At 45.1% G+C, this 19,659-nt stretch overlaps 1 long non-coding RNA gene across 1 annotated transcript in view; it reads right to left on the bottom strand.

Moving 5' to 3' along the window:
* The window catches only part of LOC137544191 (uncharacterized), a 43,914-nt gene extending 38,337 nt beyond the window's left edge, over nt 1-5,577 (bottom strand). Inside the window, exon 1 of the long non-coding RNA XR_011025775.1 lies at nt 5,375-5,577. This is a non-coding gene — a long non-coding RNA (uncharacterized lncRNA). The remainder of the gene's footprint in view (nt 1-5,374) is intronic.
* Between the last annotated feature and the right edge of the window lie 14,082 nt (nt 5,578-19,659).

The raw sequence follows: 19,659 nt of genomic DNA, 5'->3' as shown, positions 1-19,659 counted from the left end.
TGGCCACCGTCTAGCTAATATTTTCCTAGTTGATCTATTAACCCACATAGCAGATCTAAGACCTCTTTGCACCCTTTTATTTGTTTTTAACTCCTGGGTGCCTCTTACCACCTTTGTGCTTGTTTCCCTCCTTGCGAGGGCTAAGTCAGGTCACCCTGTGACTGATGTCACGTCAGGACCTTATCACTGGTTTCAAGAGTGCGACCATCACCACCCTCTCTGGGTACCCGAGTGGAGTCAGGATTGTGCATCTCTACCTGCTTCCAGTGGTTGGTTGCTCCCTATGCAACCTCCCTTTGAGAGTTTTTATTTCGCTTCATTTTTATTATCTTTGTAACATACTGCACCATTTGGGCTCCCGTTGTCTCTGTGTTTTCTTCCTAGGGTGCATTCATCGCTCACCCTTCCACACAGATCAATCTGATGCAACTACCTCATGCACCACTCCTAGGATGAATATACATGTCAGCTGCCCAGTAACTCTGATGTGAGGAGATTCTTAAACGCCAAGCCAGTGCTTAAACATAATTGCTTATAAACATTTTTATATGTTTTTTACATGTTGTATTTGTACTATGTGTGTAGGAGGTTGTTTACAAACAATGGTCCTAACATCCACTCAGGTGGTAATAGCTGCAACTGTGTCTGGTGGTTGTAGAACAAATGGACCTTATTGTGCAAAGTTTTGCCGCCAGTGTATTCACCACCAAATTATTACTCTATTGAGAAATTATTGCTGTGCAATTACATATGTGCAGAGTCCAACCTTATTTAGTCTATAGAATAGCTATGATGAAAACCTAGTGTCACTTATGATGGGCATACACGGGCCGATGCGCCCTTATCAATCGAGCCGCTGATGGCTCGATTGATAATTTCCAACAGGTCCGATGACCCGCCGGATTAATACCCCACTCAATCCCCACGACGACGAGCGGGAATCGATCCGGCCGCCCACGGGGACACGCAGGGAAGCGGCGGGAGTCGATCTGGCGGCTAATCGAGCCGCCGGGTCGACTCGTGTATGCCCAGCATTAGATCCGTCATCTCATTGCAACTCAATCCACCTGCCAGAGGTTGAGCTTGTAACCTTGTTTCAATCAAGGAATATTGATCCTGAACTGGATGAAAATATTTACACAAAGGTACACTGCTTCCTTAATGTTCTGCAGTTTGGGTCTTCTTTGTATATTTCCTACAAAAGGGACAGCTTGAGGTTGATGTCTGTTAAGAGCCTGCATTCTTGCAGGTGGTTTGGAAACAATGCATTGCCCCTAGCTTGGGAATTCATCTAATGGGGAAAACAAATAATAATTCAGCCTATTTGCTTTGCTGATCTCAGGGCACTTTTAAAGTATTCTAAGAAGAATGAGAGCACTTCAGCTTCAGTGTCATCTGCTTTAAAGATAAGGCAATTTTATTGTTTATAAGGTTTTTAGTTGCAGTCTTTTAATACAATTCTGCTTTCCGACAGTGTAAGCCTCTTTTATACATTAAAAATTACATATTATACATATGTCTTAGCAGTGCACATGATCTGAGAATTTAATAGAAGCCATTCAATAATATGTGCACTGACCTTCAATATAAAGAACACATGGTAGAGAACAGCTAACCTTGTAGACGTGTGCTAATACAGAATGTTCTTCCTGCAGGAAAGCATTACCCTATCTGGTACTGTGGACAAAGGCACCAGCATTGCTCTAATGAAGATTTTACAGTGTACAGAATATACTGTTTATTAAAGATTGCACTAATATGCTGTTCTACAATACAGTACTTGCTTTACTTTTCAATTACCCTCCTCTCTTATTACCCCTCCTCTTGTACCCCCCCCCCCCCCCCATTCCCTTTAGATTGTAAGCTTGCAAGGGCATTGCTCTCTCCCCCTTATGTGTCTTGGAAATCCTTATCAGGGCTGGGACAAGGTCAGACACCAACAGAGGCTGGGCCGCCCAAGTGCGCCCCCCCCCCCCCCCCCCCCCAAAAAAAAAAAAAACTTGTGAAGTTTGACTTGAGACACCCCCCATCACTGTGATGGTAAGTTAGATGTAAAAGTCACAACAGAGTCTAACAACATCTAATTCTGGATATCCTGCTACTGTAACATCATCATTTCACTAATGCCAAGCATTGCTTCATACATAAGAGTCCCAGAAATGCAGTTAAGAGATCCTGTAGTGACACATAGCATAATGCAGTGAAGAGGCCCAATAGTGACCTATAGCAGAATGCAGTAAAGAGGTCCTGTAGTGACATATAGCAGAATGCAGCAAAGAGGCCCTGTAGTGACATATAGCAGAATGCAGCAAAGAGGCCCTGTAGTGACATATAGCAGAATGCAGTAAAGAGGTCCTGTAGTGACATATAGCAGAATGCAGCAAAGAGGCCCTGTAGTGACATATAGCAGAATGCAGTAATGAGGTCCTGTAGTGACATATAGCAGAATGCAGTAAAGAGGCCCTGAAGTGACATATAGTAGAATGCAGTAAAGAGGCCCTGTAGTGACATATAGTAGAATGCAGTAAAGAGGCCCTGTAGTGACATATAGTAGAATGCAATAAACAGGCCCTGTAGTGACATATAGTAGAATGCAGTAATGAGGTCCTGTAGTGACATATAGCAGGATGCAGTAAAGAGGCCCTGTAGTGAAATATAGCAGGATGCAGAAAAGAGGCCCAGTAGTGACATATAGCAGAATGCAGTAAAGAGGCCCTGTAGTGACATATAGCAGGATGCAATAAAGAGGCCCTGTAGTGACATATAGCAGGATGCAGTAAAGAGGCTCTGTAGTGACATATAGCAGGATGCAGTAAAGAGGCCCTGTAGTGACATATAGCAGGATGCAGTAAAGAGGCCCTAAAGTGACATATAGTAGAATGCAGTAAAGAGGCCCTGTAGTGACATAAAGCAAAATGCAGTAAAGAGGCCCTGTAGTGACATAAAGCAGACTGCATTAAGAGGCCCTGTGGTGACATAAAGCAGAAAAGTTCCTCTTGCACAGCCAGCCCACCCCTCTCCCCACACGCGCTATGCCTGCACCCATCTACTTGTGACATATAGTAGAATGCAGTAAAGAGGCCCTGTAGTGACATATAGCAGAATGCAGTAAAGAGGTCCTGTAGTGACATATAGTAGAATGCAGTAAAGAGGCCCTGTAGTGACATATAGCAGAATGCAGTAAAGAGGCCCTGTAGTGACATATAGCAGAATGCAGTAAAGAGGCCCTGTAGTGACATATAGCAGGATGCAGTAAAGAGGCCCTGTAGTGACAAAAAGCAGAATGCAGTAAAGAGGCCCTAAAGTGACATATAGTAGAATGCAGTAAAGAGGCCCTGTAGTGACATATAGCAGAATGCAGTAATGAGGCCCTGTAGTGACATATAGCAGAATGCCGTAAAGAGGCCCTGTAGTGACATATAGCAGGATGCAGTAATGAGGTCATGTAGTGACATATAGCAGGATGCAGTAAAGAGGCCCTGTAGTGGCATATAGCAGCATGCAGTAAAGAGGCCGTGTAGTGACATATAGCAGGATGCAGTAATGAGGCCCTGTAGTGACATATAGTAGAATGCAGTAAAGAGACCCTGTAGTGACATATAGCAGAATGCAGTAAAGAGGCCCTGTAGTGACATATAGTAGAATGCAGTAAAAAGGCCCTGTAGTGACATATAGCAGAATGCAGTAAAGAGGCCCTGTAGTGACATATAGCAGGATGCAGTAAAGAGGCATTGTAGTGACATATTGCAGAATGCAGTAAAGAGACCCTGAAGTGACATATAGTAGAAAGCAGTAAAGAGGCCCTGTAGTGACATATAGCAGAATGCAGTAAAGACACTATGTAGTGACATATAGCAGAATGCAGTAAAGAGGCCCTGTAGTGACATATAGCAGAATGCAGTAAAGAGGCCCTGTAGTGACATATAGCAGGATGCAGTAAAGAGGCTCTGTAGTGACATATAGCAGGATGCAGTAAAGAGGCCCTGTAGTGACATATAGCAGGATGCAGTAAAGAGGCCCTAAAGTGACATATAGTAGAATGCAGTAAAGAGGCCCTGTAGTGACATAAAGCAGACTGCATTAAGAGGCCCTGTGGTGACATAAAGCAAAAAAGTTCCTCTTGCACAGCCAGCCCACCCCTCTCCCCACACGCGCTATGCCTGCACCCATCTACTTGTGACATATAGTAGAATGCAGTAAAGAGGCCCAGTAGTGACATATAGCAGAATGCAGTAAAGAGGCCCTGTAGTGACATATAGCAGAATGCAGTAAAGAGGCCCTGTAGTGACATATAGCAGAATGCAGTAAAGAGGCCCTGTAGTGACATATAGCAGGATGCAGTAAAGAGGCCCTGTAGTGACAAAAAGCAGAATGCAGTAAAGAGGCCCTAAAGTGACATATAGTAGAATGCAGTAAAGAGGCCCTGTAGTGACATATAGCAGAATGCAGTAATGAGGCCCTGTAGTGACATATAGCAGAATGCAGTAAAGAGGCCCTGTAGTGACATATAGCAGGATGCAGTAATGAGGTCCTGTAGTGACATATAGCAGGATGCAGTAAAGAGGCCCTGTAGTGACATATAGCAGAATGCAGTAAAGAGGCCCTGTAGTGGCTTATAGCAGCATGCAGTAAAGAGGCCCTGTAGTGACATATAGCAGGATGCAGTAATGAGGCCCTGTAGTGACATATAGTAGAATGCAGTAAAGAGACCCTGTAGTGACATATAGCAGAATGCAGTAAAGAGGCCCTGTAGTGACATATAGCAGAATGCAGTAAAGAGGCCCTGTAGTGACATATAGCAGAATGCAGTAAAGAGGCCCTGTAGTGACATATAGCAGGATGCAGTAAAGAGGCCCTGTAGTGACATATAGCAGAATGCAGCAAAGAGGCTCTGTAGTGACATATAGCAGGATGCAGTAAAGAGACCCTGTAGTGACAAAAAGCAGAATGCAGTAAAGAGGCCCTAAAGTGACATATAGTAGAATGCAGTAAAGAGGCCCTGTAGTGACATATAGCAGAATGCAGTAAAGAGGCCCAGTAGTGACATATAGTAGAATGCAGTAAAGACACCCTGTAGTGAAATATAGCAGAATGCAGTAAAGAGGCCCTGTAGTGACATATAGCAGTATGCAGTAAAGAGGCCCTGTACTAGTGACATATAGCAGAATGCAGTAAAGAGGCCCAGTAGTGACATATAGTAGAATGCAGTAAAGAGGCCCTGTAGTGACATAAAGCAGAATGCAGTAAAGAGGCCCTGTAGTGACATATAGCAGAGTGCAGAAAAGAGGCCCTGCCTGTAGTGACATATAGCAGAGTGCAGAAAAGAGGCCCTGTAGTGACATAAAGCAGAATGCAGTAAAGAGGCCCTACTTACATTATTGATGATGGCTTCCGGCAGTGCTCATCACTACCGCGCATCCCCCGGCTCTCTATTCCTGACGTGATGTCCGCACCTTGTCTCCGCATCTTGTGCCTCCTGGTACTCGATGCTTCCGGTCTCCTGCGCCCCCGCCCGCCGGCTCTCTGTCCCTGCTGTCAGACTTTAGATCAGCGACAAGAGGAGAGACAGACAGGGCACACACTTCCCGCTGGTGCGCTTCAAACGCAGGAAGTGGCTATGACGTCACTTCCACATGTGACGGGTGGATTATTTGCGTACTTGTCTCTCTTCTTGCCGCTAATCTAAAATTTGATGGCAGGGTTCAGGCAGAGAGCGGCGGGCGGGGGCGCAGGAGACCGAAAGCATTTGGCATGGGAGGGTGGCACAAGATGCGGAGAACAGCATGGCCCCCATGGAAAGGAAGGGGCGGCGCGGGGGATCGGAGGCATAGAGGAACAAGCGGCACAAGATGCGAAGGTGGCGGGCAGCATTGGGGCAGGCATGCCCCCCTCTAGATCCGCCACTGCTGCCCGCCTGCCTGAAGTGGAGAGAGTAGCGCTGCCTGGTGGTGGCGTCATCATCACCATGGCAATAGGCGCAGCACGAGTGACAGTCCGCTCTGCAACACTCTGACAGCTTAAAAAGATTATAACGTTTCCGGCGGCGGCTGGAGGGGGGCGGTACTGGCCATCACTACGGCAACGCAAACGGAGGCAGAATTAGTAGCGAAACGGGCGCCGGTCAGACACAGCTAACCAATAATGCGCCCATCAATCAGCTCACTGACCACCGCCCCGAGGCTGTAGCCTTGCCAGCCTATGTGTCGGCCCGGCTCTGATCCTTATACATTTTATTTATTATGTTACTTTTATCACTGTCATTACCAATTCTGTATTTTGTATTCTGTATCATTTTTTTGTATTTTGTCACTAATTACAGTATGTATCTTGTATATCGGTGTACACTATTGTCTGTATTATTATGTACCCCATGTTCGTTTCTTACTTTGTACAGTTCCACGGAATATGTTGGTGCTTTATAAATCAATTATAATAATAATTTCAGATTGATTGTATACTGATCTCCTCATGTCAGTTTTTTCTTTGTGTGCCTGCACTCTGTTTCTTTAAAAACAAAACAAAAAACAAAGACATATTGGTGGACCAGTACTGGTGATCGATGTTCACCAATAAGAGTCTTCCTTTCATTTTCTAAACCGTAGCCAGTAGTATGAAAGTGAGAAACTCATTGGTTGCTACAGGCAGTAAGAAATAGTTGTTTGAATGAACTTGAATGGATGAATACATTTATTAGGACAAGCTCCAGGAGTGCTTTAAAGGGAAGGTCCTAGCAAATCAATAATCAAAAATCCACTTACCTGGGGCTTCTTCCAGCCTCTGGCATCCGTCCTGTGCCCTCGCCGCAAGCTCTGGTGGCTCTCGGTCCCCTCCGGTGGAGAAGCCGACCTCGCCAGGTAGGCTTCCTCGTCGGCTTCCTCTGCGCTCCAGCGTGCGGTTCACTGGTCGCACTGACATCATCTGGACTGTAAAGCGCAGGCGCAGTAGTTCTGCGCCTGCACTGTACAGTGCAAATGACGTCAGCGCGACTCTGAGAGCTGCTCACGGGGGTGCAGTAGGAATCCTGCGCCGGAGGGGACCCAGGACCACCAGCGGTGAGCGGAGCAGCAGCAAGAGCACCAAACCGCTGGCAAGGACTGGAGGAAGTCCCAGGTAAGTGGAATTTTTTATTCTTGTTTTGCTCGGATGTGTCCTTTAAATGAAACCTTAAGTTAGAGGGATACAGAGGCTGCCATATTTGTTTCCTAAACAATACCAGTTTCTGGGGAATTTTGCTGATTATTCTGGCACCAGCAGTGTCTGAATCACACACCTGAAACAAGCATGCAGCTAATCTTGTCAGATTTTTGTCAGAAACATCTTAAGTGCATGCTTGTTCAAGGTCTATGGCTGAATGTATTAGAGGCAGAGGATCAGCAGGACTGTCAGGCAATGAGCGTTGTTTAAAAGGAAATAAATATGACAGCCTCCATATACCTCTTGCTTCAGGATTCCTTTAAACAGCTTCATTTGGTCCTGGCAGTGAAATGAAATGGCACCAAGTCTTGTGCACATAGTTACAAACATTTGCAAAAAAAGTTGGGATGCTGTGTAAAATCTAAATATAAATACTTACAAATTATGTAAACGTAATCCTTATGTAGCGCATGCGAAAAGTATTCACAGCGCATCACTTTTTCCACATTTTGTTATGTTACAGCCTTATTCCAAAATGGATTAAATTACTTTCCTCATAATTCTACACAAAACACGACAGCAAGGGGGTTGCTGAGCTGGACTCCTACACCAGGTATGACACCTGGTTTGCCGATGCACAATCCCTCTGTGGGTCACCACTTAACAATGGAAATATACTGTATTGAATGAAGGAGGCACTCAAATGGCGTATAAACTTGCATTTATCAAATCAGTAGCAAAACACGACATGTTTCGGGGAAATCCCCTTCCTCAGATGTACACCGGAGGAAGGGGATTTCCCCGAAACATGTCGTGTTTTGCTACTGATTTCATAAACGCAAGTTTATACGCCATTTGAGTGCCTCCTTCATTCAATACAGTATATCTACACAAAACCCCATAATGACAACGTGAAAGAAGTTTACTTGAGGTTTTGGCAAATGTATTAAGAATAAAAAAAAACTGACAAATCACAGCCTTTGCTCAAGTCAATGCACCTTTGTCAGCAGTGGCGTAGCTAAGGAGCTGTGGGCCCCGATGCAAATTTTACAATGGGGCCCCCCAAGCACTCTATACATAACAATTGATACGACGCACCAAAACCTGCCAATGGCAACTACAGTCTCAGAGGTGCAAGAAGGGAATGGAGAACAGTTTGTTAATGATTACTACTATTCAAAGTATCTATAGAAGTGATTATTATGAGCACAGGACCAATAGAGAGCTAATACTGGAGTTGAGGGAGGGCCCTTCGGGGCCCTTCTGGCCCAAGGGCCCCGATGCGGTCGCTACCTCTGCACCCCCTATTGCTACGCCCCTGTTTGGCAGCAATTACAGCCTCAAGCCTTTTTGAATATGATGCCACAAGCTTGGCACACCTATCCTTGTCCAGTTTTGCCCATTCCTCTTTGCAGCACCTCTCAAGCTCCATCAGGTTGGATGGGAAGCGTTAATGGACATCCATTTTAAGATCTCTCCAGAGATGTTCAATCGGATTCAAGTCTGGGAACTGGCTGGGCTACTCAAGGACATTCACAGAGTTGTCCTAAAGTCACTTCTTTGATATTTTGGCTGTGTACTTAGGGTCGTCGTCCTGCTGAAAGATGAATTGTCGCCCCAGTCTGAGTTCAAGAGTGCTCTGGAGCATGTTTTCATCCTGGATGTCTCTGTACATTGCTGCAGTCATCTTTTCATTTATACTGACTAGAGATGGCCCGAACCTGTTCTATAGCGAACAGCTATGGGGAAGGACCGTGGGGTCATTTCCACGTATGTCATTTCCGCGTATGTCATTTTATGCATTACTGAGCAGATGCTTTCCCGGCGGCTGTGCATCCTTAATCTCGCACCCGCAGCCAGGAGTGCTCTGCGCATGCACATGATGTCACCGGCTGCAGGCGCGATCAAGGATGCGTGACCGCCGGGAAACCATCTGCGCAGTAATGCATAAAATGAGTTTTGCGGAAATGACCTCGAGGTCATTCCCCATAGCTGTTCGCTAGACTGTGGGACCTTACCTTAAGCCTGCAGAAACATCTCAAGGTTGATCTGAGGAAAAAAGATGCACCTGAGCTCAGTTTTCAGCTTCATGGCAAAGGCTGCGAATACATGTGCTTTCTCGATTTTTTGATTTTTAATACATCTGCCAAAACCTCAAGTAAACATCTTTCACTAATACAATATCAATCTGAAAGTGGTAATCAACAGTGGAACATACGTGTCTAGTCTTAAAGCTATATTAATATGAAAATTCATAAATCAAATATATTTTGTAAAAAAAAAAAATCACATTTTTATTAGGTGTATCAACAAATAATTAAAGAGTGCTTTAAAAACAACATGGGATGGCCACCCCGTCACAACCACTTATTCCACTCCACATACATCCATACACACAATGGCCATATGTTAGAGCGTGCTGGAAGTAGGGAAAACTGGTATAAAATACAAGGAAGCTTCACAGGCACAGTTCAAATGACATAATACCCTCCAGAATCCTCAATAATCCAGTAACAAAGCACCTCCTCAGCAAGGCAAAGTCCAATTCAAGAGAACTTAAAAGGTAGTCCTCATGCAGTTAGTAATCCTCATGCAGGCAGAGCAATGTTAATAACAGCAGCACATGCCGTAGAAGCAAGCGGCCATCGCCGCAACAAACATCAAGTACAGTTTTAGGCTCTGTTACATAGTCTGCGTAATCTCACCCAAACCAGATCCTTGCTGGGTGCTTCAGTATCCATGTTGGAGGCGTGCATAAATGCCACTGTAGTCACCTTGTAGGGCAGCAAAAAGAGTCTCCAGTAGTGTGCAGGTGGAGTGGAGTGACTCACCGCAGATCCATAAGCAGAGTGGCCAGTTAGCTACGCTGGGCAGGGTGCCTGGCAGATGGCATGGCCCAAATGGATTCCATGGCTGCAGTGGTCGGGGCGGCGTGGCGTCCCATGTGCAAGGAAGAGCGCTCCCAACAGTTTCGCCTTCTTACGGCTTCCTCAGGGGGGCATGGCTTCCCTCCGTGCTCACACTCATCTAAAACACGCATCACAGCCAATCACATACAGACAGGGGAGGGAGTGTCTGAGGCAGCAAATAGGAGGGATGCAGGAAGCATGCATCAGCAGTTGCCGGGCAGAAAATGAGTGTAAAGCTTAACCTCAAAGAAAGTGACAGGCACAGTGCGATAGTGTAAGGGCGATTCCATGTATCGCCTCAGGCAGAGCATACTGCTCTCAACAAATAAAAACGCACCATGTCTGGCACAGTAGCCCGACCTCCGCATCACCTCGCAGGACTTACACTAGGACCAACATCCCCAAGTCTTTTTAACAAAAAAGATACTTGTAAAGTAGGATCATTCATCAATGTATTAAATGCTTATATTTAAGCCTATCATAGGATTGATCTATACAGAAAAAACGCCTGTTAAACCTTATTTAGTACACATATAAATATGGTCCTAAAAGCTACACGTTGTAATTATGGAGTGTTGTATGTAGAATTCTGAGGGGGAAAATGAATTTAATCCATTTAGAATAAGGCTGTGGGCTCTTTTACCAGCATTATGGGAAAGTCCCTTGAGCTAGCCAAGCCTTGGCCTCAAACTTTTGTGGTGTTTTGAATAGCGACTGTTTAAATCAATTTTGAGTCCATGAATGAATAGAAAGCCTATTAGTGAGTATATTCTGATGTTTGCAATTCTTTAAACTAAGTCAGATTGTGTTCAACTAGTAAAATTATAGTGTGGTTCTCTATAATGTATGTGTACAGCAATTTTTTGAAAGAAACGTTAGAAATATTCATTGGTCCAATAAACTACAGGTGAAATGTTTAGAGGACCTAATTTTTCCAGATTGTTATGGAAACTCAAGCAGTACAAGTGCAATGATTTGCTGGAGATGGTACAATGGTAAGTGCCGAACTGCCAGAGGTTAAAAAAAGGAAAGTTACAGAAAACTGGAAATAATGCACATTTCAGGGTGGTTTCACACTGTGGCGGTGCGGTTATTTTACCACACCACACAGCAGGACAACGAAAGTCCATGGGGACTTCCATACTACAGGGGTACGGCGCGATGCGATGGAAGTGACGTTTTCACCACATCCCGACGCTCTGATAGACCTACGTTACTGCGTTATGCATTGAGCTGTGGCAATCTGTGGTGGACTGGAAGCCAAGTAACTCTACGGCGATGCAGGTTTTTAAAAAAGGATGCTGGCAGTGGTGTGGCACGCATGCGCGGAGGCACATTTTTTACAATACGTTTCAGTGCACTTCTGTATTTGCCAAAACAGGAAGTGACCACAAGCGAGCGTCACTTCCTGTTTGGATCTCAGCCTAAAGGGAATTCCCGCATACTAATGTGGTAATCCCCGAAGGCCTGATTTTTGTGGCACTGCCCCCAGGCCACACCACATCGCTGCCGCCAGCTGACAGTCTGAAACCGGCTTCAGAATTATCCAAAATGGCCCTTTGTAGGGAACCTGAAACTTTCAGTTGTTCTGCAGCCATGGAGGTTGATCAAGCCTTGAAAATTGTTGCTACCAATTTCTACAGATGTCCAAATGTTTCCACATTACTTTTTATACCCTCTTCCTGAATAAAAGTCGCCATATTACCCAGCTACGCCTCTGCTGACACTGTGTCATGCTTCTCTGATTGAAGTGTCGATCCCCTCCGCTAGGTGCCGTTCTATCACCATTAATACTGGTAACATAGGGCCTGATGTATGAAGCAGCAATAAAATTGCTGGCAATTTTATCAGTAATGACAGCGGAGGGGAACACGTTTGCTTATCAGTACACTATGCGTTATCAGAGTAACACGCGGTGTGCTGCGCATATACTGTGTACTATCATAACAATGCCCATTACCCTGGTAACATGCTAATAGGGTAACGCATGCTTTTCCCCTGCTGCTAGTACAGGTAAAATTGTCGTGCGCTGCCTGTGCATGGAAATTTTAATGCTGCTTTGTGCATCAGGTCCACAGTAACATGGTTTGATTGAAAAACAACATCTGCCCATCAAGTTCAACCAGAAAAAAAAGAAAACAAACCTTAATCTAGTATTCTTTATTATTATTTAGTATTTATATAGCACCGACATCTTCCGCAGCGTTGTACAGAGTATATATAGTCTTGTCACTAACTGTCCCACGGAGAAGCTCACAATCTAGTCCCTACCATAGTCATATGTCTATATCATGTAGTGTATGTATTGTAGTCTAGGGCCAAATTTAGGGGGAAGCCAATTAACGTATCCATATGTTTTTGGGATGTGGGTGGAAACCGGAGTGCCCGGAGGAAACCCACGCAGACACGTGGAGAACATACAAACTCCTTACAGAGGTTGACCTGGCTGGGATACGAACCAGGAACCCAGCGCTGCAAGGCAAGAGCACTAACCACTACGCCACCATGTTGTCTTTATATTGTCGACTACAGGGCAAATAGTAGTATTATTTATATTAGTATGATCATAATATTTTCATTACTATGAGGGAACGTTGTAAGGTTTTATGAATAAATTGTGTGCACATATTTTAAATTTGGAGCCTCCACGTTTTACACCTGTTGTGTGGGATTCTATGTAGCACTCACATCAGGTCACATGTTCAAATGACATTAAATACTGTACGCTTAAAGGGAATGTCCATGCTAGTTAAAAAAAAGATCTACTTTCCTGGGGCTTCCTCCAGCCCCTGGCAGCTGCTATGTCCCACGCCGCAGCTCTGCTCTCAGCCACTGGCTCCTGGCCCCCTCCAGTGCAGAGGCTGACCTCGCCAGGTCGTCCTCTACTGCGCCTGCGCGAGCATCGCTGTCAATCAAGTCCATGTTGTCCAGCGGCACTCGCGCAGGCTCAGTAGAGGACGACCTGGCGAGGTCAGCCTCTGCACTGGAGGGGGCCAGGAGCCAGCGGCTGAGAGCAGAGCTGCGGTGTGGGACATAGCAGCTGACAAGGGCTGGAGTAAGCCCCAGGTAAATAGATTTTTTATTTTTTTTAACTAGACTGGATATTCTCTTTAAAGGTCAACTTATGTAAGAGGGAGATGGAGGCTGTCATTTTTATTTCTTTTTAAACAATACTAGTTGCCTGGCAGTCCTTCTGATCTTTTTGGCTGCAGGAGTGTCTGAATCACACCTGAAACAAGCATGCAGCTAATCTTGTCAGATCTGAGAATAATATCAGAAACACCTGATCTACATATGCTTGGTCAGGGTCTATGGCTAAAAGTATTAGAAGCAGCGGATCAGCAGGACAGCCAGGCAACTGGTATTGTATAAAAGGAAATAAATATTACAGCCTCCATATATCCCTCTCACTTCAGTTGTCCCTTAAATGCTTTTCAGGTAATTTGAATATACTGTTTCATTTATAGAAAGTTAATATATTGATTGAATCCCATGGTTATCAAAACTTTGTTATCTTACGAGTTCTCAATTTTTCATTCATTAAAGAGCAGATACTTCTTTTCTTCCAACTACAAACTCAAATATAAACGTGTACACCCCAAAGACCCAGCATCCAAGCACAACAAAGTCATTTAGTTTATGTCATCCAGTACACTGATGAATGCAAAGATTTGTACACTGGAGAGACCAAGCAAAACATGGGTATGAATTTGGCCGCCTGTTATAGGAGGATCTTGCAATCTTCCTACACCTGAAGAAAAAGGGACAATTAGTGAGGTGTGTGTTTTTAACATAGGAGGAAATTAGTTTGCAAAGGTTACAAGAAAGGATATTTACATCAAACTGGAAAAAGCACCTCTAAACAGGTATGAGAGCCTTCCCACTTATTTGCAGCGTTCCTCATTTTCACTTTCAGCCATGTTACTTAAATGCTTAACCACTTCGCATCCAGACCTTGTTTTCCCCTTATTGACCAGAGCAGTTTTGACGTTTTAGCTATGTCCCTATTCAATCAGCAATAACTTTATCCCTACTCACAACACGTAAATGATGTACATATCGTTTTTTTCAGGATAAACTAGACTTTCACTGGGGGATATTTTGTCCCGAGAATTTTTTTTTTCTGTGCATTTTAGCGGGAAAAAAGAGGGGAAAACGTTAAAATTGCATTATTTCTCAGGTTTTCTTCAATTCTAGTAAAAAATACAAAGTGCTACAGTAGGTAAAAGACATGCCATCAGTATTAAGTCCCCCAAGGATAGATAGCCAGATGTGTGCCCAGTATCAGACCCCCCCAGTATAGCCAGATGTGCCCCCCAATACCCGCCTCCATTATAGCCAGATATGCCCCCGCATTTGCAACCCCCCACATATATTTATACAGCTGTGTATCCCAAATAAGCACCCCTCATTATAGCCAGATGTGTCCCCAGGATCAGTGTTCCCCATTATAGCCAGATGTGCCCCCAGGATTAGCGCCCCCGCCCCATTATTGCATATGTGCCCCCCAGCATTAAGTTATGTCCCTCAGGACCATCAGATGTGCCCCCCATTATAAAATCCCCCACCCTATTACCCTGATGGGCCCCAATAATAATTTCACCCCCCCCCTTCAGATTTTAAACCCCCACCCTCTGTTATGGGCAGCCTGATGTGCCCCCCCCCCCTTATCACTATGCCCCCCCCCAGATCGTAAAAAAATGCCCCTGCAAGATGAATATCTCACCTTACCTGGTTCCTGCGATCATCCTGCAGCTCCAGCCTCCATTCTCCGCTCTTCACTCAGCCCTGTGACGCTGAATATCCGGGTCCCGGCTTGATGAATCACTCAGCCCTGTGACGCTGAATATCCGGGTCCCGGCTTGATGACTTCATCAAGCCGGGACCCGGATATTCAGCGTCACAGGGCTGAGTGCACCGCGGAGGATGGAGGCTGGAGCTGCAGGATGATCGCAGGAACCAGTTCAGGTAAGATATTCATCTTGCAGGGGCGTTTTTTTTACGATCTGGCCACTGAGGGGGAAATATGAATGATCACGCTGTTTGCTACAGCGGTGATCATTCATCCGCGGGGGCGTCACTAATTGGCTACAAGGGAACATGTTCCCTTTTGCCAATTAGTAAGGCAGCTGACAGTGCCGGGGGGTGCGCTCTGAAGCGCACCTGTTCCTGCACAACAGCGCTGCAAGCAGGTCAGTATATCTACGTCGCTGTGGCTTGGAGGGTGCCACAGCTGACGTAGATATACTGTAGTGGAGGGGAAAGTGGTTAAAGAGACACTGAAGCGGAAAACAAATTATGATATAATGATTTGTATTTGTAGTACAGCTAAGAAATAAAACATTAAGAGCAGAGACATAAGTCTAATATTGTTTCCAGTACAGGAAGAGTTAAGAAACTCCAGTTGTTATCTATGCAAAAGAGCCACTGAGCTCCATGACTTTCAAAGTCGCAGAGAGCTCAGTCTTCTGATGCTTGTTATCTCAAGTGTCCGGCACTGTATTGTTTTTTTATCTGCAGAGAACAGTGTAAAGAATAGCGGAGATGCCGCCGCATGGGCAAGCGGCATGGCAGCCATCTCCGCGTTCCAGCCGGCGGCTTCTGCCGTGCAGCTACATGCTGCTGGTTCACCTGGTCCTTCTAGTGCACACAGATTTAGAGCTACGCGCGCGCGCGCGCCAGGCGACAGGACCTTTATGCAAGTAAAAGGGGAGTCAGCTGATCAAGCCGGTCAGCTGACTCCAGCTATGCTCCGGATTGGCTGAGTGACTGGGGCGGCGCTGTGGAGCGCTCTGGGTATTTATAGGACTTGCATGTCAGTTGCAAGTTGTCTGCTGTTGCGAATGCTTATGTGTGATCTTACAGTGTGTTACAACCAGCCGGAGCTGGGAATTCACACTTAGTCAGATTCCGTTGATAGCTTTTAGTACTATTGTATTATAGACTTGTGTACCATTCTTTAGTCTAGTTCCCAGGTGTTGAAACCAAGGACTTCACACCTAGACTAGGATATTGCTATATCGCTACTGTACATCTGTTAGTCTAGTTCCCAGGTGTTATAACCAAGGACTTCACACCTAGACTAGGATATAGCTATATTACTACTGGTTATCTGTTATGATCTCTTGCTTTCCTGACTACTCTCTCGCTTACTGATTCGGTACTTCTGCCTATCTGATTACTGTTGCCGACACTGCCTGTACCTTGATACCGAATCAGTCTTCCGCCTCTGTACTGTATCTGTCCGTTCGTTGCTGACCTTGCTTGTCTGACCTCTCTGTCCTCACTTGTGGCTCTTGCCACTAGTGAGGGAAATCTCAAGGGCTGTCACCTAACCCTTAGGTGATCAGCCTTGCTGTACTGTCTGTGACACTTGCTCCTCAGGTGTCTATTGGCTGCAAGAAGTGTGTGTTGATCTCCTGCTCCTCAGCAGATCATCTTGCAGCACAGTCAGTGGTCCCTACTACTCGGGGGTCCACTGGCTGCAGTACAGTCTGATTCCCTGCTCCTCAGGGAATCCTTGGCTGTAGTATATTCATAATCACTCATTCCACCTGTGACCACCCTTGCAGCACAGTCAGTGGTCCCTGCTCCTCAGGTGTCCACTGGCTGCAGTACTATCTGAATTCCCTGCTCCTCAGGGAATTCTTGGCTGCAGTACAGTCTGTATTCCCTGCTCCTCAGGGGATCCTAGGCTATAGCTTGGTCTTGATCACCTGCCCTCCAGGTGATCATTCTCTCTAACACCGCCAGTGGTCCCTGCTTCTCAGGCGTCCACTGGCTGCAGTGCAGTCAGAATCCCCTGCCCCTCAGGGGATCCTTGGCTGCAATATTGTCTGTATCTCCCGCTCCTCGGGAGATAACTTCTCTATTAATGTTGCACCAAACACCATACCACATTAGGTGTCCTGTGTCTAGCTATACTAGTATTATTGGTGATTCTGCAGATCACCACATAATCAGGTATAGCATCTGTATTATTGGTGATACTGCAGATCACCAATAATCAGAAAAATATGTGTTGCTGACACCAATCGTTACAAACAGTTCAAAAGTTCACTGGCCTGCTCTATAAAATGATTTAGAATGCTGAGTAGTGTGTAAATTGCAAATATCAGAGAATCATGCAATGTTATAAAAAAAAAACTATGTAACTGAAGATAAAAATATGAGAATATTTTCTTTGCTACTAATGTTCTAGTAACTATCCGTACTACACAATTCATTATATCATAATTTTTTTTTTCGCTTCAGTGTCGCTTTAAGGTTGGTTTTACACCTGATTTTTGTGTTGCGGTGTGATGCTCCTGCCGAATCCCACAATTCAAAAAATGACAAACATATGACCCTGCAGCATAGTGTGCCAGCAGGGTCACATGCATATCACCGCCCCCCCCCCCCCCCCCCCACTCAGCGACATACTCCCTGCTAGACAGGAAATACTTCACCAGAATTCCCATTGGTGACTGTGACACTTACACTCCATTATTCACTCCCATTGACTTCCACTACCTTAAGCATAGCGCGTTAAAGAGAAACCGTAATCAAACATTGAACTTCATCCCAGTCAGTAGCTGATAACCCCTTTTCCATGAGAAATATTTTCCTTTGTCTCAAACGAATCATCAGGGGGCTCTGTATGGCTGATATTGTTGCATTGTGGGACATAACAGCTGTTTCCAACTGCCAAAAGTGCATCATCTCTTTCCACAGACAGCACCCGCCAGCAGTAAAAATGTCAACATGTGATAAATGTCAGACTGTAAATCAGGGAGAGGAAAGAATTTACAATGGGCAAACACTGTCTAATCATTTATATATAATTGTTGTAAAAACTAAGTACTTTTTTCATTACGTTATTTTCACTGCAGTTCCTCTTTAACCTCCCTGGCGGTATGATAAATGCGGCTGCGTGGCCGCGGGAGGTTTTTTTCCAAATTATTATTTTTTTTTAGCATGTAGCTAGCCTAGCGCTAGCTACATGCTTCCCCCCTCCCTGCGGCGTCCCCCCCTGTACCTACCGATCGCCGCCGGCACCGCTTGCCCATAAGGAAATCCCGTTCTGAATGGGATTTCCTTGAGGGCTTCCACCGTCGCCATGGCAACGAACGGAGTGATGTCACCGACGTCTCCGACGTCGTGACGTCACAGGGAATCCCGATCCACCCCATAGCCGCGATTGGCCAGGCTGCGCAAGGGGTATGCGGGGGGGGGGCTGTTTCCGCGTGGGTAGTGGCGCATCGGCAGCGGGCAGCGGCGATCAGACCAAACACGAAGCTAGCAAAGTGCTAGCTGCGTGTTTGAAAAAAAAAATTATGTAAATCGGCCCAGCAGGGCCTGAGCGACACCCTCCGGCGGCTTACCCCGTGTCACACACGGGGTTACCGCCAAGGAGGTTAAGTAAGAAGAGAGAAAGCGGAGATTTGTGCAGGATCCAGAGAGAGAGTAAGGCCCTATACTGCCATAAGGGAGGTATATTGTGAGGATTCCTTAACCTATTTTGGTTCCTGGACGTAGTTTCTACGTCCAGGAACCATGCGCGCTCCCGCGGCCGATCGCGCGCGTGCACGCGCACTCCCGGCCGCGGATTCGGTAGCCAGGGAATCAATGTATCGGGCTACGGAGCCCGATCATTGATTCCTCTCCCCCGCTGAAAAAGCGACAGCTTCTCTCAGAAGCTGCGCCTTTTCTGGCCGTTCCCTTCCCGATGCGTCACTCTAAGCGTATGTTACGCTTAGAGTGACGTCATGTAAACATACTCATGGCCGCCATCTTGTGGCCAAAAAGTAATACTACACCTGTAAAAAAAAATTTTTTAAATTAACACACATTTACATTATAAATCTATTGTTTACCTCCCACCCTCCCAAAACTACCCAAATAAAATGTTTACAATTAAAAAAAAAACCATTACAATAATAAAAAAAACTATGTAAATATTTACCTAAGGGTCTAAACTTTTTAAATATCAATGTAAAGATGAAATATTTCTATATTTTTTTTATTTTAAACTTGTAAATAGTGATAGATGCAAAACGGAAAAAATGCACCTTTATTTCCAAATAAAATATTGTCGCCATACATTGTGATAGGGACATAATTTTAACAGTGTTATAACCGGGACATATGGGCAAATACAATACATGAGTTTTAATTATGGAGGCATGTATTACTTTAAAACTATAATGGCTGAAAACTGAAAAATAATGATTTTTTTCCGTTTTTTCTTATTCTTCCTGTTAAAATGCATTTACAGTAAAGTGGCTCTTAGCAAAATGTACCCCCCAAAGAAAGCCTAATTGGTGGCGGAAAAAACAAGATATAGATCAGTGCATTGTGATAAGTAGTGATAAAGTTATAGGCTAATGAATGGGAGGTGAACATTTCTCACGTGAAAACGACGGAACCTGAATGGGTTATATTCAGACCAGCCAAACCATGAATTTCTCCTGACTCCCCTGGATAGTTGAAGTCAGATCCTCCATGTTTTGAATCCTGTCTATCTCTTGGAACCATTCTTGCACTATAGGGGGGTCCAGTCTGGTAAACAGAGCCTTGACAGCATTAGTTAAATGTCTAGTAACAACAACAGTAGAGATGGCCCGAAAAGTTCGAC

Source organism: Hyperolius riggenbachi, chromosome 2, assembly GCF_040937935.1.
Source record: "Hyperolius riggenbachi isolate aHypRig1 chromosome 2, aHypRig1.pri, whole genome shotgun sequence".
In the NCBI taxonomy this organism is placed as follows: Eukaryota; Metazoa; Chordata; class Amphibia; order Anura; family Hyperoliidae; genus Hyperolius; species Hyperolius riggenbachi.
Note: the sequence above shows the minus strand (reverse complement) of the source record. Positions and strands in the feature narration are given on the sequence as shown.